Raw genomic sequence first — 19,640 nt, 5'->3', positions numbered from 1 at the left:
AGCCTTCCTAAGGCAAAAGACAACCATAAAATCTACGACATCCGGTACCTTCTCTACACGAGGGTGCGCATAGAAGATTATCGGTCCAAGGATGGGCCGACACAGTGCAAAAACTGTCAACGCTTCGAGCATATGGAAAATTGTTGTCGGATGCCACCCCGCTGCGTAAAGTTCGCTGGAGACCATAGAACCAAAGACTGGAGCCTGGCTGCACCTCCAAAGCAAAATGTGCTAACTGTGACAATGACCACTGCGCCTCAAGTCGCCGCTACGAAAAATACCAGGCACTCCTCCGGAAACAAAGTCCAGCTGCAACGGCAGGCCAAGAACTCGACGGTGAAGATCGTTCACAATCGACAATGCCAGCGACGACTAGCAAGATGGACTGTGAGGCACCAGAAAAACAGCCATCCAGACAGCCCCAAATATACCCTACACAGGACTCAAAGGCGACGGATTGCATGATCCTATGCAGACACACTGTCGCCTAGCAGAGATCACCCTGCAACATCTGCGTCTACTGCAGCCACCCTAGGCACCTTGACACCAGCCATTTCGGACATCGCAGCCCTCCTTGCTGAACTTCAACAAAAACTGACAGGAATCCTCACCCTGGTGGAGGGAATAATCAAGGCGTTTACCTCTCCTTAAGGAATGGATAACGGCTACACAACAAGACACCTCCGACTCTGCATTTGGAATGCCAATGGTGGCCGAGAGGTTCTAGGCGCTTCAGTCCGGAACTGCGCGACCGATACTGTCGCAGGTTCGAATCCTGCCTCGTGCATGGATGTGTGTGATGTCCTTAGGTTGGTTAGGTTTAAGTAGTTCTAAGTTCTAGGGAACTGGTGACCTCAGATGTTAAGTCTCATAGTGCTCAGAGGCATTTCAACCATTTCTGAATGCCAATGGAGCAAGACGTAGATGGCTAGTTTCAAATTACGCAACATGCATGGTTATGGGACGGACCGGGTTGGCCAACGAGGTGGCAGAACTGCTGTGCTCGTCAAAAAAACTGTCCGACATCATCAGGAGCATCTATAGCCCCTGGAATCACTGAAAGCCACAGCGGTTACAATCTTCACGGCGACAGGAAACTTAACTGTGGTGGTGGCGAATCTTAGCCCCAAGAAACAGTTGGTGGCAAGAGATCTTCGTACTGTCTTCGACCGATTTAATAAGGTCTTGCTGGGAGCAGACCTTAACTGCAAACATGGAGCTTGGCATTCAAGGAGGGCCAACCAGAAGGAACAGCTACTCCACGATCTAGAGAACGATCTTCAAGGCACCATATATGGGCCACGGGAGCCGACACGCATCCCTGAGTTCGCCGCCCAGGAGGCTGTCAGTTCAAGACCATCCAGGACCTGTCCTCCGATCATCTACCGTTCTCGTTCTCGAGGGTGGCGGCCTCTCAGTACCACCTCCAAGCTCCAGAGCAGTTAACTGGGATCTCTTTGCGACATACCTTAACAATAATGTCCGACCGACCAAAGCCGTCTCTACAATTCCGAAAACTGACATTTCTGTGGCAACTTTGGCAGTTACAATCCAAAGGGCCACGAGGCGTGCAGCGACTAATACCTTTCGTCATAAGCATCAATTTCAGACATTCCCTCTTTATCTCACCGACATCGAGCATCGCCGGAACATTCACAGAAAACGATGGCAACGATACTGACATCCAGAAGACGGACGGCTGATGCATCGTCTGTCCCGGGAGCTACGCCGCCGAGCTGAATGGCGGCAAGACCTCTGAGAAACAAAGATGGACGAAATGTTTCTCCAGACTAGGGAAGAGTAGCAACTTGTCAGGTCACTACGCCAACCGAGACCACCAAAGAGAGCAATACGCGGCCCCGATGGCCTCATTCATATACGAATCTCTTGGCCAAGCTGAATTGTATGCCGACGTATATGAACACGGCATGACAGTTCCGCCCCCACAGGATGCAGAGGACGCAAGGGAAGAGGACCGTATCCGACAGCGACTCGCCGACTTCCGCCAACTCCCCACACAACAGAGGCCTGTTCTTAGCATTCCCTCTGAAGTTAGAAAACTCATCAGGTAGACGAACAACTAGGCGCCTGGCAAGTATTTTGTTACCAACGCCGATTTTAAGCATCTTCCGAAAAAGTCCATCTTTTTCTTATTTTGAATTATCAACAGCTGCTTACTCAACGGCTACTTTGCAGTAAACATATGGTGTGTCGTGGGGCGATTACTCTGTTTTTAAAATGATTGAAAAGCCACGATCGCTTCAATCGTTTATTAGATGATCGGTTTCAGCACTCTGAAGGTGCCATCATCAGATCTATGAAGGTATAACATAACAGGTTTGATGGAGGGCTTACATAAGTTAACTATATACATTACAATTATTACAGAACCACATACCTGAAACGTGGATTAACATTTATAAAACCATATGGACATCATGGCATATGAGGCAGACCATCTGATAAAATCATTGTCACAACCATAAAAAATAATAAAAAACTGCTCTCATGGTCGTTCTTTCCATAACATATAAAACTGAAGTCACCAGATGAAACCTTGCTTATAACGAATGTATACATGGTGAGAGACTTTATAGCAAGTGAATACATTCCTTTTTAGCGCTTACAATACCTAAGACCATGGTGCCTAGACAGGTAAAGCCCAGCATACAGGTTTTAATCACTCGTCACACTGTACCTAAGTCGTGTTATGAACAGCTTTCTGTGTGCATAATCCTGTCGTCCTTATATGAATGAAGGTAAATTATAATATGTAGTTTTTAAGGCGCTAATGGATAACGTCTGTGCTTCAGATACTTTTACTTTGTAATTGACGTACTTTATAGTGATTGTAGTATGTGTAGTGGACTGACAAGGCAGCCAGTCCACAGTGACGGGTAACCGAAAGGCACGCGTACACACACGCCGACTGGCGTTAAGTCTGAAACAGGATACGTGATGAAAGCTATAAAGAAAAGAACGGAGCTTCTCGTATACTTAACTTTAATTCATTGTGGTACATTTCTCTTGATAATACAAGTGAGACTCTCTCCAGATATGGTTAATGCGCCTTGCTAGGTCGTAGCCATGGACTTAGCTGAAGGCTATTCTAACTGTCTCTCGGCAATTGAGAGAAAGGCTTCGTACGTGTAGTCGCTAGCAACGTCGTCGTACAACTGGGGCGAGTGCTAGTCCGTCTCTCGAGACCTGCCGTGTGGTGGCGCTCGGTCTGCGATCACTGCCAGTGACCGCGGCCGATTTAAGCTACCACCTAGCAAGTGTGGTGTCTGGCGGTGACACCACAGTATGTACAGGAAATGTATGCGCAAATGTGGGCTGTGCATGGGTATGTGGCTAGCAGTTACAGTGAAGTTGTGTTTTAGTAGTAATGAGTGGTTATACTGTGGGAGTATGTATGCGCTGCTTGGACAGCGCTATCTGGTGGCCGGTTGTGAACCGCTAGAATCACAACAGGTAAATCTGCGCAGAATATGGCAGTGGTGATGCCGACCGGCGTTACGCGAGCAGTGGTGGTTTCATCTGGTGACTTCAGTTTTATATTTTATGGAAAGAACGACCATGAGAGCAGTTTTTTTATTATTTTTTATTGGTTGTGACAATGATTTTATCAGATGGTCTGCCTCATATGCCATGATGTCCATATAGTCTTATAAATGTTAATCCACGTTTCAGGTATGTGGTTCTGTAACAATTGTAATGTATATAGTTAACTTATGTAAGTCCTCCCTCAAACCTTTAATGTTATACCTTCACAGATCTGATGATGGCACCTTCAGAGTGCTGAAACCGGTCATCTAATAAACGATCGAAGCGATGGTGGCTTTTCAATTATTTTAACAACGCCTGCTTCCCTGCAGACTGGAGGACGGTGAAGACGATCCCTATTTCCAAAAGAGGAGAACGTTGCCAGACGGCTACCTCCCGATTAGTCTGTTGCCCACACTCGGCAAAATATTGGAACGGGTACTGCTACAGCGTCTCAAAGAGTATCTGAAAGAAAATAACATCACCCGCCACGAACAGTTTGGCTTCTAGCCACGGTTATCGGCGGAGCTTCAGCTACTTCGGTACACAGAGTGCATACAACTCTACCCGAATAGACGGAACTCCACAGTTGGAGTTTTCCTAGATATCGAAAAGCCATATGATCGAGTGTGGCAAGACAAGCGTATAGTCAAACTAGTCGATCAAACCCGTCTACCCGACTGGTACACCAAGCTGATTGACAGCTTTCTGCAGGACAGGCGTCTATTTGTGCAACTAGATGGGAAGAAGTCATCACTGAAAACAGCCTCAGTTGGCACCCCACTGGGAGTGGTGATATCGCCACGTGTGTTTAATTCCTGCCATTCAACACGTCACCGCCAGTTTGCACGCCGATGACACGGTCTTCCTAGCCTCTGGAAGGAACATCGAACAACTTGTCAACAGGATGCAGCGACAACTTGTCGTCACCGAACTATGGGCAAAGAGCAACAAAACCACCCTAAACCCTACGAAAACTGCAGCAATACTGTTTACGAATAAACGGCCGGAACTGAGGACGCGACTTGCCATCAACGGACAGCCAATACCCTGGACTACGACGACGAAATACCTGGGAGTGATACTGGGTAAAGGGATGACTTTTACCCCACATATAAGAGATAGGAAATTCAATACTATGAAGATGATCCGGGCACTCACGCCGTTTTTCAAGCGCATTAATCTAAACCCGTCAACGAAGTTAAAACTTTATAGAGCAACGGTGCAACCCTGCCTGCTGTACGGCTCGATGTCTTGGGGAACAACATTTGACTCTAATATACGCAGTCTGCAACCTCTACAAAACAGGTGTTTGAAGTGGAGCTTAGATGCCCCAAGGTGGGCCAGGACGAGAGAAATACACGAGCTGATTTGAGAAAAATACGTCGCTGAGAAGATAAAAGACCAGGCAACTCGTCTTTCTCACAAACTGGACTAGTATCGGGGAAATGTCCGCCAACTTACGAATGTGGGCCAGGCTCTACCATGACATTGCCACAAATACAAGGTGCCTCGAGTCATTATTGCAGCCCCACAGGACTATCAAAGATGATGTAATCTTCAGTTATTCGGTATTTTACAAGTAAATAGTTACTGTCACTCACTCGTACAAACTGAGCGATGTGGCGCAGTGGTTAGCACACTGGACTCGCATTGTGGAGGACGACGGTTCAATCCCGTGTCCGGCCATCCTGATTTAGGTTTTCCGTGAATTCCCTAAATCGCTTTAGGCTAGTGCCGGGATGTTACCTTCGAAGGGGCACTGTCGACTTCCTTCCCCATTCTTCAAATGGCTCTATGCACTATGGGACTTAACATCTGTGGTCATCAGTCCCCTAGAACTTAGAACTACTTAAACCTAACTAACCTAAGGACATCACACACATCCATGCCCGAGGCAGGATTCGAACCTGCGACCGTAGCAGTCGCGCGGTTCCGGACTGAGCGCCCCATTCTTCCCCAGACCGAAGACCTCACTGTCTGGTCTCCTCCCCCCAAACCAACCCACCATCACTCGTACAAATATCTAACCGACACCCTCAAAGGACTCAAAGACCCACAGAGCCCAAGTCCCTTTGCAAGCGAATACACAATAAAGTGAAACTATTTCTCACGCCTTGGCACTCCAGAAGAAAAAATCACCAAAGGCGATCACTCTTTGGACACAACATGAAAAAAAGTAGAAAATAGAAAACGGTTTTTCCTCCTTTCGCGTCTGTGAAGTTCGCCATGACTCTGTCAATGCAGGATAGCGCTCTGCTTGTATAGCTGTATTACAAGATAGGTGAATGTCCTCCATAGCGTAATAGTGTAGCTACCGCGTTCCATATCTCGAGTAGCCATTTTCATGGATGACAACGCATCCGTAAACGACCTTCGACAGGGTGAAACAAACAACATGTTTAAGCCGATCAGACGACACTTTTCCATTCTCCATTGTCTTATTTCGATGGTCTCGTGCGTCCTGCAATGGTAAAACAAGAAGTCTTTCCATCAACATTGGAACACGTCTGCTGCGGAGCTCAATGTTCAGGAACGTGCTGAAGGATTTGCTACGAAACACTTGTACCTGCACCAGCACTCTATTCTTTCATCAGACCTCTCACAGATTGCCATCTATCCTATTTTACAGAGCGTGCAAGTCTCCGACCTCAGAGGTCTGTGTTAAATCGTGGACGTCCAACATCTTTTTTACTTCGCAAGGTCGTACTGTCCTCCAACCACTTTCCATAGATTTTTACCACAGGACTTCATGAACTACTGGATACTTCCTAGTTTACTAGATGGTTGGTCTCAAGCGTCGGAGCGTAGCAATCTATCCTTTAATCAAAGCAGTTTTTGTCAGTGGATTTTCCACTTGCAGCCCATATCGTCGCCGGAGTAATTACCCATCGGTCTCTGTTTTCTTACACACAAAAGTCAAGGGCCAGCGAAATGCGCATATACAGATGACGTACGCTAATTATAACAGGGCAGTGTGTTGCCGGAGCTGTCATTCGTAGTCAGGTGATTCAGGTGAAAAAGCTTATGACATGATGATGGCATCACGAAGGGAATTACCAGACTTTGAAATGATAGTTGAAGCTAGACACATGGGACATTCGTAAATCTTGGGGAATTCAGTATTACTGAATCCACAGAGTCAGGAGTTGCCGAGCATACGCCGGCGGCTTTCAGTTAACGACCGAGAGGAGCTGCGTTTGCGTAGAGTTGTCTGTGTTAACAGACTAGCAACACTGGGTGAAAAAACAGCAGAAATATAAGTGGGATGTGCGACGAACGTATCCGTTACGAGAATGTGGGGAAATTGGCGTTAATGGCTGTGGCAGCAGACTACCGACGCGAATGCCTCTGCTGGCAGCACGTCATTGCCTGCAGCGCATTTCCTCGACTCGAGACCTCATCAGTTGGAGCCTACACGAATGGAAAACTGTGGCCTGGTCGCAACAGTTCCTATGTCAGTTGGTAAGAGATGAAAGTAAGTTTCGAGTGTGGCACAGATTCCTCGAAGCCTCGGCACATGACCTCATCGGTTGGACCCTAGATGACTGGAAAATCGTGGCCTGGTCAGAATAGACCCAATATCAGTTGCGAAGAGCTGACAGTAGGTTTCGTGTGTGCACAGACCCCACAAAGCCTCGGCTCGTGACCTCATCAGTTAGACCCTAGACGACTGGAAAACTGTGGCCTGGTTAGAATAGTCCCAATGTCAGTTGGGAAGAGCTGATAGTAAGTTCCGAGTGTGGCACAAACCCCACAAAACCTCGGTTTGTGACCTCATCGGTTGGATCATAGGGGGCTGGAAAACCGTCACATGTTCAGAATAGTCCCGATGTCAGTTGGTAAGAGCTGATAGGAAGTTTAGAGTGTGGCACAGACCATTTGAAGCCATGGACTAAAGTTGTGAACGAGGCATTGCGCAAGCTGGCGGTGGCTCCATTATCGAGTGGAATATGCTTACATGGAATCGACTGTGTCGTCTAGATCAACCAAACCGATGGTAAACTGGAAATGGTTATGTTAGACTACTTTAAGACAATTTGCAGCCATTGATGGACGTCATATTCCCAAACAACCATGTCATATCACTGGGTCAAAATTGTTTGCGTTTGGTTTGAAGAACATTCTGGACAGATCGAGAGCTGGACATGAATCCCATCGAACATTTATGGGGAATTATCGAGGGGCCAGCTTGTGCACAAATTCCCGCACCAGCAACACTTTCGCAATTATGGACTGCTATACAGGCAGCGTGGCTCAATATCTCTACAGGGGACTTCCAACTACTTGTCGAGTGCAAGCCACGTCGAGTTGTTGCACTACGTTGGGTAAAAGGAGGGCCGACTCGATATTAAGTGGTATCCCATGACTTTTGTCATCTCAGCTTATAATGTACTTCCCTTACCGTGTCATGTGTCTGCAACGCCGTCAGACGCATTCAATATCTCAGTGAGCTGTGGTCGTAATGTGCACGAACAATTAATCCGATTTTGTATAAATATTTCTCGGCTTTCTTGCCGCATCAGATTTGTTTGCATACAAAAATTTTCATCTACTTTCTCGGGCTGGCAGCAGGAGCTAACTGCCATAATAATACGACCGTGTGATTCTTTCACGCGTATTGGGCAATTTATATGTGGACGTCACGAACTCATGGAACTTCCGTATGTTGCCAGCAATTATGAGTATGTCTGCGATGGTCGAATATTAATAGCGCTACGGATACTATTGAATGGTTGATAGCTCAGCTAATTTCTCTGGAGCCTTGCGCCATCGCGCACATCAGTGCATCACGCTTAAAGCTGTCGTTAAACATTATTATCTCAACGGATTTTGTGATGACAGAATCACAGTAAGAAGACGCACGAAGCAAGGTTCTGAATACATCAAATATTTATGTGAGATTGTGTTCAGCAACAACAGATGAGTCAAAACTACGATATTAAATGTGGCGTCGGTGCTCTTCAATGTTCTGAAACCGTTTTAACTGACTAGTGCACCTGCTGCTGCATTCGCAAGTAACTTTAAAAACTCCAGGAACATTGAAACAAAGACTGTTTTTACCGGGTGCAGCAAGTTTCCAATTCTCTTGGGTGACCACAAAATGTTTTGTAAGGTCCTTATAAAGGAAGGAGTGCTTTCATCGTGCATATAATAGAAGAGAACGAAGGGAAGATCAGTTTGGTTTCAGAAAACGGACAGGTACAGGAGATACTACTGAAATAATTAGAATAACTCGTGATAGAGATATAGAAAGAGAGGAAAGTGCGTGTCTGTGCTTTAAAAATCTAGAAAAAGCCTTTGAAGGAGTGAAATGGGAGAAGAAAACAGAATTTCTAAAATTGAAGACGATCAAATGGGAAAACAGCAGTTATAAACAGGAGTTATAAACAAGGTAGAAAGCAGCTATGAAAGTACGAAATGGTACGACAGGCCGGTTTTAAATCGGAAGACTGATCTTGTCTTCTACTTACAAAGTCTTCATTATTAGGGTTTTAGTATAACGTATGATTCAAAACGAATATCGGGGTTTTAAAGCTTTGTAACATTTATTACATTTAACTTAGAATTATCAATAATAGATCAAACGAAAGAGCAACTCAAACAATTTTTTTAACAAGTGTTCGATGTATCATTCGCTACATAGTCGACAGGCTAGTTCTCCCCCATTGCTCAGTGTGTCTAGAGTAATTGTAGCAACAATTGTTTCAGACCTGTTTCTTAGGTCTGGTTGATCAGCTGGTAGCAGAGGCACATACACGTGATCCATTATGAAACCCCAAAGATACAAAATCGCATAGCGTCAGATCGGGTGAACACGGAGACCATGAGACAAAAGCTCTGTCATCCGGTCCCTTGCGGCCAACCAATCGCGTACTTAGTTACGCCAGTGAGGTGGTGCACTATATTGTTGCCAAATAAAGTTCTTAAGTCCTGCTTCTTCCAGTTAAAGAAAAAGCCGTACCTCTTACGCATCAAGATAAGAAACACCTGTTACGGTTGCTTCACCAAAAAGAAAGGCCCATAAACTTTCCGCAGGGACATGGCACAAAAAACATTTAATTTGGGGAGTCTCGTGGGGATTTGCTGACCCCCCCACATGCAAACACTGTGTGTGTTCACATTTTCACTTAGCTGAAATGTCGATTCATTACTGAAACCGACACAACCCAGAAGATCTTCATCGTCATGCAGCAACATTTCGTTTGCAAAGTTGGTACGCAAACCGTAGTCTATAGGCTTTAGAGCTTGTAACAAGTGGGCACAGGTACACAAACAAAACTGTTTGAGTTGCTCTTGCATTTGATATATTATTTATACGAGTTGGATGTAATAAATGCTACAGGTTCGAATCCTGCCTCGGGCATGGATGTGTGTGCTGTCCTTAGGTTAGTTAGGTTTAAGTAGTTCTAAGTCTAGGTGACTGATGACCTCAGATGTTAAGTCCCATAGTGCTCAGAGCCATTTGAACCATTTTTGAACCATTTGGTCAAATTTCCGATATTCATTTTGAAACATCCAGTCTATTGTAAACTGCGTTGGTAATAATCATTATTATGGACTTTGTTTACCAGATGTATTGGAGAATACGGAGGAAAAATAAACACTAAGTAAAATAAGGTGACAAGAATACAAGGCAAAGAAGATGTGAAAGCGAAAAAAAAAAACAAGAAACAAAAAACAGAAGATCAAACTGAACTGGTTGCACAGCACAGATATCTGGGACCGTGCTTACTAGTTAAGTGAAAGTGAATAAGATCAATTGTATAGCAAGCTTTCCAGAAAAAGAATTGCTTATTAAGCAGCAAAATGGGATTGGAGGTAAAGAAATAGGGTGGTGAAATGCTTTGTACGGAGTGTTTTTCTGGACGACTGTGAAAGCTGGATATTGGAGACAGAAAGAAGAAAAACTGAAGTATTCGAAATGTGTGACTGAATAAGAAAGGAGAAAATAAAATGAGTGAATGAAGATAGTGGTAGCACTGAAAATGGTAAGGAACAAAGAACTCTCCTGAAACTGGTTCAGAAAAGGAAAGGAAACTGGATGAAACAAATACTCTAAGGAAAAGGAAAAACGAGAGCTATGGAAGGTACAGTAGATGGCCAAAAGAAAGTAGGGAGGAGAAGAAAACATTCCGGATGAAGTAAAAAAGGAAAATACGAGACAACGAAGCAGTTGGGCTGGAGCAGGATCAGATGGAGACAGCAACGGCGTCAAGAAACCGCCAAATGGCGGAGCATCTTATGAGGATGACGATGATGATGATGAAGATGACAAACAAATCTGATGCAGCAAGTAATCCGAAGAACAGTTATCCATGAATGCTGTCGAAAAAACGTATGTTCTGAAACAAGCCGGTTTATTGTGATCTCGTTAAGGAAATTTACCAGTACGATTATTTTTTCAGGTGCCGGCACAAACACCCGCTCACACGTTGCCAGTGGCGCCTGTTGCGCGTTTGTAGTCGCTGCGTGACAGCCTACCTGCCGCTCCCATCACGCCGGTTCGCTATCTGTAATTAACAGCCGGCCCGGGCGGCTGACGGGAGCCAATTAACGCCGACAAACCCCACACCCTCTAAACACCCGTCGTCGCCCCTGCGCGATGCTATCAGATACTCGTACTTAGCTGCTAAACGCTCCTCTGCCCGGCTAACCATTTATCACACTCGCGAGATCCAGGAGACAAATTTATGTACCTGCGAGCACTGACTGCCTCATCCTTCCACTCTGTAGAGGAACTGGCTAACATCGCCCCGATCTCGAGTTCGGCTCCCGCGAACTGCACTGCTGGCCATTAAAATTGCTATACCAAGAAGAAATGCAGATGATAAACGAGTATTCATTGGACAAATGTATTATACTAGAGCTGACATGTAATTACATTTTCATGCAATTTGGGTGCATAGATCCTGAGAAATCATTACCCACAACAACCACTTATGACCGTAATAACGGTCTTGATACGCCTGGGCATTGAGTCAGAGCTTGGATGGCGTGTACAGGTACAGCTGCACATCCAGCTTCAACACGATACCACAGTTCATCAAGAGTAGTGACTGGCGTATTGTGACGAGCCAGTTGCTCGGCCACCATTACCCAGACGTTTTCAATTGGTGAGAGATTTGGAGAATGTGCTGGCCAGGGCAGCAGTCGAACATTTTCTGTATCCAGAAAAGCCCGTACAGGACCTGCAACATGCGGTCGTGCATTATCCTGCTGAAATGTAGGGTTTCGCAGGGATCGAATGAAGGGTAGAGCCACGGGTCGTAAGACATCTGAAATGTAATGTCCACTGTTCAAAGTGCCGTTAATGCGAACAAGAGGTGACCGAGACGTGTAACAAATGGCACCCATACCATCACGCCGGGTGATACGCCAGTATGGCGATGACGAATACACGTTTCCAATGTGCATTCACCGCGATGTCGCCAAACACGGATGCGACGATCATGATGCTGTAAACAGAACTTGGGTTCATCCGAAAAAATGACGTTTTGCCATTCTTGCACCCAGGTTCGTCGTTGAGTACACCATAGCAGGCGCTCCTGCCTGTGATGCAGCGTCAATGGTAACCATAGCCATGGTCTCCGAGCTGATAGTCCATGCTGCTGCAAACGTCATCGAACTGTTCGTGCAGATTGTTGTTGTCTTGCAAACGTCCCCATCTGTTGACTCAGGGATCAGTTCCAGCCATGTGGATAAGATGCCTGTCATCTCGACTGCTAGTGATACGAGGGCGTTAGGATCCAGCACGGCGTTCCGTGTTACCCTCCTGAACCCACCGATTCCATATTTTGCTAACAGACCAACGCGAGCAGCAATGTCGCGATACGATAAACCGCAATCGCGATAGGCTACAATCGGTCCTTTATCAAAGTCGGAAACGTGGGCACTTATGCAGTTTAGCAGGTACGGAAAAAATTTTTCATTTTTTTCCAAAATTTGATCTAGTCAAATGTGATACGCTGATTACGAATACGATATTTATTTTCGCCCCAGTCAATTATTTACATCAAAAAAATTGTTTTAAATTTTTTTTAAAGTTTTTTTTTATTTTTCAATATTTTGTCGATTACAGTATACGTTCATTTTAACGGAACGGTAGGTACGTATTTTTACTAATTAGCCACAATCAAACGCCAGTGCAAAATTAACAAACTTTTAACTAAATTTAGCAAAATAAAAATAAAACGTAATCACTGTGCTGCTTCGGGATACACTAAACGAACGTGCTCAACCAAGTTATGAAATGCATCCTTTTGAAAACGCTGACGCCACAAAAATTCTGCCAAATAGTTATCTAGCATAGTACGATGGGTACCGAACCTGCGTTTGTTTTTTTCCTTGGCTTTCTGCCAAACAGATTCTACGTGATTGGTTGTAGCGTGAGTAAGGGAGTCAACGAAATTAATCGAATGGTTTACAGTCAAATGCTGATATCCCAGATTACCCACTGTGTTGTATGCTGCCCACAAATCCGAGACAACAGTAGTACCAGGGAGCACGAACTGTTGCAAAATAGGCAACAAAGTGCCAGCATCCCGTCTGTCTACAGTCACCATGAAACTTTCCTTTGTTTCCACATCGAAACCACCAAAAACAAAAACCCATTGTTCTCTAACGCGATGACCACGTTCGTACTTTCGACGAACAAAACAACTTTCGTCGATCTCCACAATATGACCTCTGCCTCCCAGAAGGATCGGATTGAGCAAAAAATATTCGTGACAAATGTCCCTACAAAATTGTTTCCAATCAACAATCGTATGGGCACTTCCGATTTCCAACTCCCTCTGTAAAAAGTCCTGCTTATCTATATCATAAGCCCACAGATACATCAGTTGCAAGATCTTGGAAACTTCAATATGGCTTCCTGAAAAGAATGAAAATTTTCGAATTGATGCTTGTTTCCTACAAACTCGACCTGCTGAACAACGCCAGATGACACCATCCATAGAATTATTGTTTTCTAATCGCATTTCGTTGTATCCCACGCACTTGCCATCACAAATCATCACACTTTTCAACAATCCGTGTTGTTGAGCCCACTTAATCGCCTCCCTATTAGTGGCCGATATTTCGAATAAATTTTTGAGGCGAAATTCCGTAAGATTTGGAAATCTATTTGCCATATTCAAATGAACCTTTCAGTATATTGTCGACTAGCAAATCGTGTTCAAAGCAACGAATTCGACACGACAGACTACCAGTTCATTTGTTTCAGTTTAAACCTTTTCTTAGTTTAAACCTTTGCTTAGCGTATCCCGAAGCTGTAAACTAATCCGTTTTGTTTTTATTTCTATTTATTTTCGTTTACAATTATGAGCATCATATTCTCATCATCAACTCATTAAATGAAAATGGATGTTATATGGTGAATGATCACCAGTTCAATATTTTCGAATCATAGGCGGCCGCTGCCGCGGCCGCATTCCAAAAAAAAAAAAACTCCCAACCTAACCTCAAGTGGGCTACGCTACAGATGTGTAAATATACAGTGGGGGGAGTTTATTAAAAGTTTGTTAATTTTGCACTGGCGTTTGATTGTGGCTAATTAGTAAAAATACGTACCTACCGTTCCGTTAAAATGAACGTATACTGTAATCGACAAAATATTGAAAACTAAAAAAAAAAAAAAAATTAAAGAAATTTAAAACAATTTTTTTGATGTAAATAATTGACTGGGGCGAAAATAAATATCGTATTCGTAATCAGCGTATCACATTTGACTATAATCGATCAAATTTTGGAAAAAAATGAAAAATTTTTTCCGTACCTGCTAAACTGCATAAGTGCCGAAACGTGATGGTACGCATTTCTCCTCCTTACACGAGGCATCACAACAACGTTTCACCAGGCAACGCCGGTCAACTGCTGTTTGTGTATGAAAAATCGGTTGGAAACTTTCCGTATGTCAGCACGTTGTAGGTGTCGCCACCGGCGCCAACCTTGTGTGAATACTCTGAAAAGGTAATCATTTCCATATCACAGAATTTTCTTCCCGTCGGTTAAATTTCGCGTCTGTAGCACGGCATCTTCGTGGTGTAGCAATTATAATGGCCAGTAGGGTAATTTACAGAGAGTTGATAGATGTCCGACAGACCTTGAGTCTATCAACAGTTCTACTGATACTGCACTCAGGAGATGAAATAACCATTTTCCAGTTGAGGATGACTATACTATCGGCAGAATAAAACGCTGTGCTGACCGAGAAAGTACTAAACGAAATAAATAATGATACGTGGAGCCGTTGGCGCCAGTCGCTTCTCTGTATTAATTTAAGATCTCTGCGATAGGCACTATATCACGGGACCGCGGTATTCCTCTTTGGTCGCTTTTCGGCAATTTAAGGGCACGACAATTTGGGGAGAGGGCTGGTTCTGGTCGGTTGGTTGGTTGGCGCTCCGGTTTGCGGTGTGGTTGTCGGCGGTCTCTCTTTGAGCATGCTATGCCTCTTTTTGTCATGTGGGCAGTGGGACTACGGACGGAGACGTGCGTGCAGTCGGCGAATGTGTACTGCGAGTACTGAGAGGGCGATGGTCTCGCCTGTGCTGCTAAACGATGTGAACATGTGAAAGTGGCTTTGAAGTGTATCAGCCTATAACCGGATACGAAGCTGAATCAAGCGGTGGGAATTATTCATGTTCTCAAAATCCTGCTATGTACACGGTGGTCCATTGGTAGTGACCGGGTCAAATATCTCACGAAATAAGCGTCAAACGAAAAAACTACAAAGAACGAAACTCGTCTAGCTTGAAGGGGGAAACCAGATGGCGCTATGGTTGGCCTGCTAGATGGCACTGCCATAGGTCAAACGCATATAGACGGCATTTTTTAAAATATGAACCCCATTTTTATTAGATATTCGTGTAGTACGTAAAGAAATATGAATGTTTTAGTTGGACCACTTTTTTCGCTTTGTGACAGATTGCGCAGTAACAGTCACAAACATATGGCTCACAATTTTAGACGAACAGTTGGTAACAGGTAGGTTTTTTAAATTAAAATACAGAACGTAGGTACGTTTGAATATTTTATTTCGGTTGTTCCAACGTGATACATGTACCTTTGTGAACTTATCATTTCTGAGAACGCATGCTGTTACAGCGTGATTACCTGTAAATGCAACATTACTGCAATAAATACTCAAAATGATGTCCGTCAACCTCAATGCATTTGGCAATACGTGTAACGACATTCCTCTCAAGAGCGAGTAGTTTGCCTTCCGTAATGTTCGCACATGCATTGACAGTGCGCTGGCGTTGTCGGTGGATCACGATAGCAAATATCCTTCAAATTTCCCCACAGAAAGAAATCCGGGCACGTCAGATCCGATGAACGCGCGGGCCATGGCATGGTGCTTCGACGACCAATCTACCTGTCATGAAATATGCTATTGAATACCGCTTCAACCGCATGCGAGCTATGTGCTAGACATCCATCATTTTGGAAGTACATCGCCATTCTGTCATGCCATGGAACATCTTGTAGTATCATTGGTAGAACATTACGTAGGAAACCAGCATACATTGCACCATTTAGATTGCCATCGATAAAATGGGGGACAATTATCCTTCCTCTCATAATGCTGCACCATACATTAACCCGCCAAGGTCGCTGATGTTACATTTGTCGCAGCCATGCTGGATTTTCCGTTACCGCTTTGGTGAATGACGCTTCGTCGCTAAATAGAACGCGTGCAAAAAATCTGTCCTCGTCCCGTAATTACTGTTCTGCCCAGTGTCAGAACTGTACACAACGTTCAAAGTCGTCGCCATGCGGTTCCTGGTGCATAGAAATACGGTACGGGTGCAATCGATGTTTATGTAGCATTCTCAACACCGGCGTTTTTGAGATTCCCGATTCTCGCGCTATTTGTCTGCTACTGATGTACATATTAGCCGCGACAGCAGCTAAAACACTTACTTGGGCATCATCATTTGTTGCAGGTCGTGGTTGACGTTTCACATGTGGCTGAACACTTTCTGTTTCCTTAAATAACGTAACTACCTGGCGAACGGTCTGGACACTTGGATGATGTCGTCCAGGATACCGAGCAGCATACATAGCACACGCCCGTTGAGCATTTTGATCACAATAGCCATACATCAATACGATATCGACCTTTACCGCAATTGGTAAAAGGTCCATTTTAACATGGGTAATGTATCACGAAGCAAATACCGTCCGCACTGGCGGAATGTTACGTGATACCACGTACTTATATGTTTGTGACTATTACAGCGCCATCTATCACAAAGCGAAAAAAGTGGTCCAACTAAAACATTCATGTTTCTTTACGTACTACACGAATATGTAATAAAAAATGTGGGTTCCTATTTAAAGAAACGCAGTTGATATTCATTTGACATATGGCAGCGCCATATAGCAGGCCAACCATAGTGCCATCTGGTTACCCCTTCAACCTAGACGAGTTTCTTTCTTTGTAGTTTTTTCGTTTGATGCTTATTTCGTGAGATATTTGGCCCGGTCACTATCAATGGACCACCATATATATATACGTATATTGAATTTCGTGGTGTTTGCAGTTAATGGCTCTGCCAGTGTCTGGACGCCTTGTTATTTGTTTCCTTGACCACTGGTACACAACTTATTGAACAGGGGTTACGTGTATGAGGTTTGCCTATTTTGGATGGACTTGAGATACGGGCAAGGAGTTTATATCTAAGTGCGTGTCTGTGCACTCCGAAACAACCACAGGTTCGATTTTCTGGCTGTTCAAATGGTTCAAATGGCTCTGAGCACTGTGGGACTTCACATCTGAGGTCATCAGTCCCCTAGAACGTAGAACTACTTAAACCTAACTAACCTAAGGACATCACAGACATCCATGCCCGAGGCAGGATTCGAACCTGCGACCGTAGCTGTCGCGCGGTTCCAGACTGAAGCGCCTAGAACCGCTCGGCCACACCTGTCGGCTTCTGGCTGTCTGCTGGTATTTAGGTAATGTGTTCAGAGGTAAACAAGCAGGGGCTTAATGATGAAAAATTTATTGTTTGCTAGAGTCCTGTAGTAATTTAATTACTGAGTGTGTATTTATGGAATATATATATATATATATATATATATATATAATTATCGGCTCTGGGATTGTTGTATGAGTTAAGTTACGAGTGCGTGTTTTAGTACTATGACCAACTTCTGATATACACACATCAAAAATTGTTTTGCATCACCCCGGTTCCTAGAACTTCTGAAGATAGACGTTGACTGTTGATATTGTATCACAGACACAGTCCCTTTGACTGTTCAGAGATGTCACTAAACCCGCACAAAGATGTAAACAAACATGCACGAGCAGCGCGTATTAGACGAAGGGGGTCCGACAGCCGATCAGTTCCAGTCATTCCACCAGGAAGGAGGTGCACGGCTCGTGTTGTCTGTAGTTCAACCATACCTAGACAGTCCATACCGCTCTTCGATAGCGTCCGCATTGTTACTTTGTGCCAGGAAGGGCTCTCAACAAGGGAAGTGTCCAGGCGTCTCCGAGTGAACCAAAGCGATGTTGTTCGGACGTGGAGGAACTGTCGATCGCATCCCTCGCTAAGGCCGCCCAAGGGCTACTAATGCAGTTGGTGCCCTGTTGCTGTGTGGTTTTATGTTGTTGTTTCATTGGTATAATCAGCGGTTCGCGTCGTCCGTTGTAGCTGGTCGTTTAACTGGGGGGGGGGGGGGGGGCGTTGGCGGCTGCTCGATCTGAGTTGTAGTTTCCGCGCACGTCTGATGTGCCATTACTCAAAAATGGTTCAAATGGCTCTGAGCACTATGGGACTCAACTGCTGAGGTCATTAGTCCCCTAGAACTTAGAACTAGTTAAACCTAACTAACCTAAGGACATCACAAACATCCATGCCCGAGGCAGGATTCGAACCTGCGACCGTAGCGGTCTTGTGGTTCCAGACTGCAGTGCCTTTAACCGCACGGCCACTTCGGCCGGCTGCCATTACTTGTCACTAAATTTTTTAATACCTGGAAGATGCCTTTCATTGTACTGAATTTTTAATATCTTATTCAGTAAGAGAAATAGTGAGTTCTGCTGTTAGATCTTAATAGGTGTCCTGTGGCAGTTTTTCTCAGTAAAACATTTATTGTTTGTATGGTTCTTAGATTTATGTAAAGAGGATTTTAAAATTATTTATTGTTTGGGGTGGGCTTTGACACCCGCAGACATTTTGCCTGTTCAGTAATGTTTCGAATTCTAGGGCAATTGTGAATATTGTTCTGGGGTAGCAGCAGTTTGCTGTCGTCATGCAGTTGTTAAATAAAATCTGTTGGAAATTACAAGTCAAAGTTTGTATTTGATTGGTAATTATTGCCTTGTCTTTATTGAGTTCAAGTATCCTCGAGCGTGTGTTCCTCGCCTGAAATAAGACATTTCTAAACGGAATTAAAATTTCACGGGGAAAAACAAAAACAGTTTGGTTTATCGACGTCACTGTAATGCCTCCAGAAATTCCAAATAATATAGAAGACAGACAAACAGAATGCATAACGTGTTCAAAGGAAGTTAGAAGGTAAAACAATGGTAAAGGAATGTAGTGCAATTAAATAGGCCGACCTTCAGGAAGTTAGTTTAGAAAATGATGCACTAGAAGTAATAAATGAGTGTTGCTATTTCGACTCTAAAATATTTAATGATTGGCGACAATGAGAGGATATGAAATCTAGAATAACAAAAAAAGGCATTTCTAAAATTCAAGAATTTGTTAAAATTTAATTTAAAATTAAATGTTAAGAATTCTTTCCTCGAGGCACTTCTCTGGAGTGTAGCCTTGCACAGAAGTGAAATGTGGGTAATAAGCTGTTCAGACAAGGAGAGAGTAGAAGGTTTTTAAATGTGGTGTTGCAGAATAATGTAGAAAATTAATTGGGTAGATCATATAACAATACAACAACAACAACAACAACAACAACAACACCAGCAACGCTGTGCCAAACATTTGTGATTATTTATCACTGCGTACCGATTGAGTTGAACCCGGACACCGGTATTCGCGGTCAGGCTCCTCAGACCGATGCTGTAACTTGCCATTGGTCGCTCTTACTGCGTTTCTGCATGACAAAGTTGT

This window comes from Schistocerca nitens, chromosome 5 (assembly GCF_023898315.1).
Source record: "Schistocerca nitens isolate TAMUIC-IGC-003100 chromosome 5, iqSchNite1.1, whole genome shotgun sequence".
Lineage (NCBI taxonomy): Eukaryota > Metazoa > Arthropoda > Insecta > Orthoptera > Acrididae > Schistocerca > Schistocerca nitens.
The sequence above is the reverse complement of the archived record's forward strand: the minus strand, read 5'-3'. Positions refer to the sequence as shown.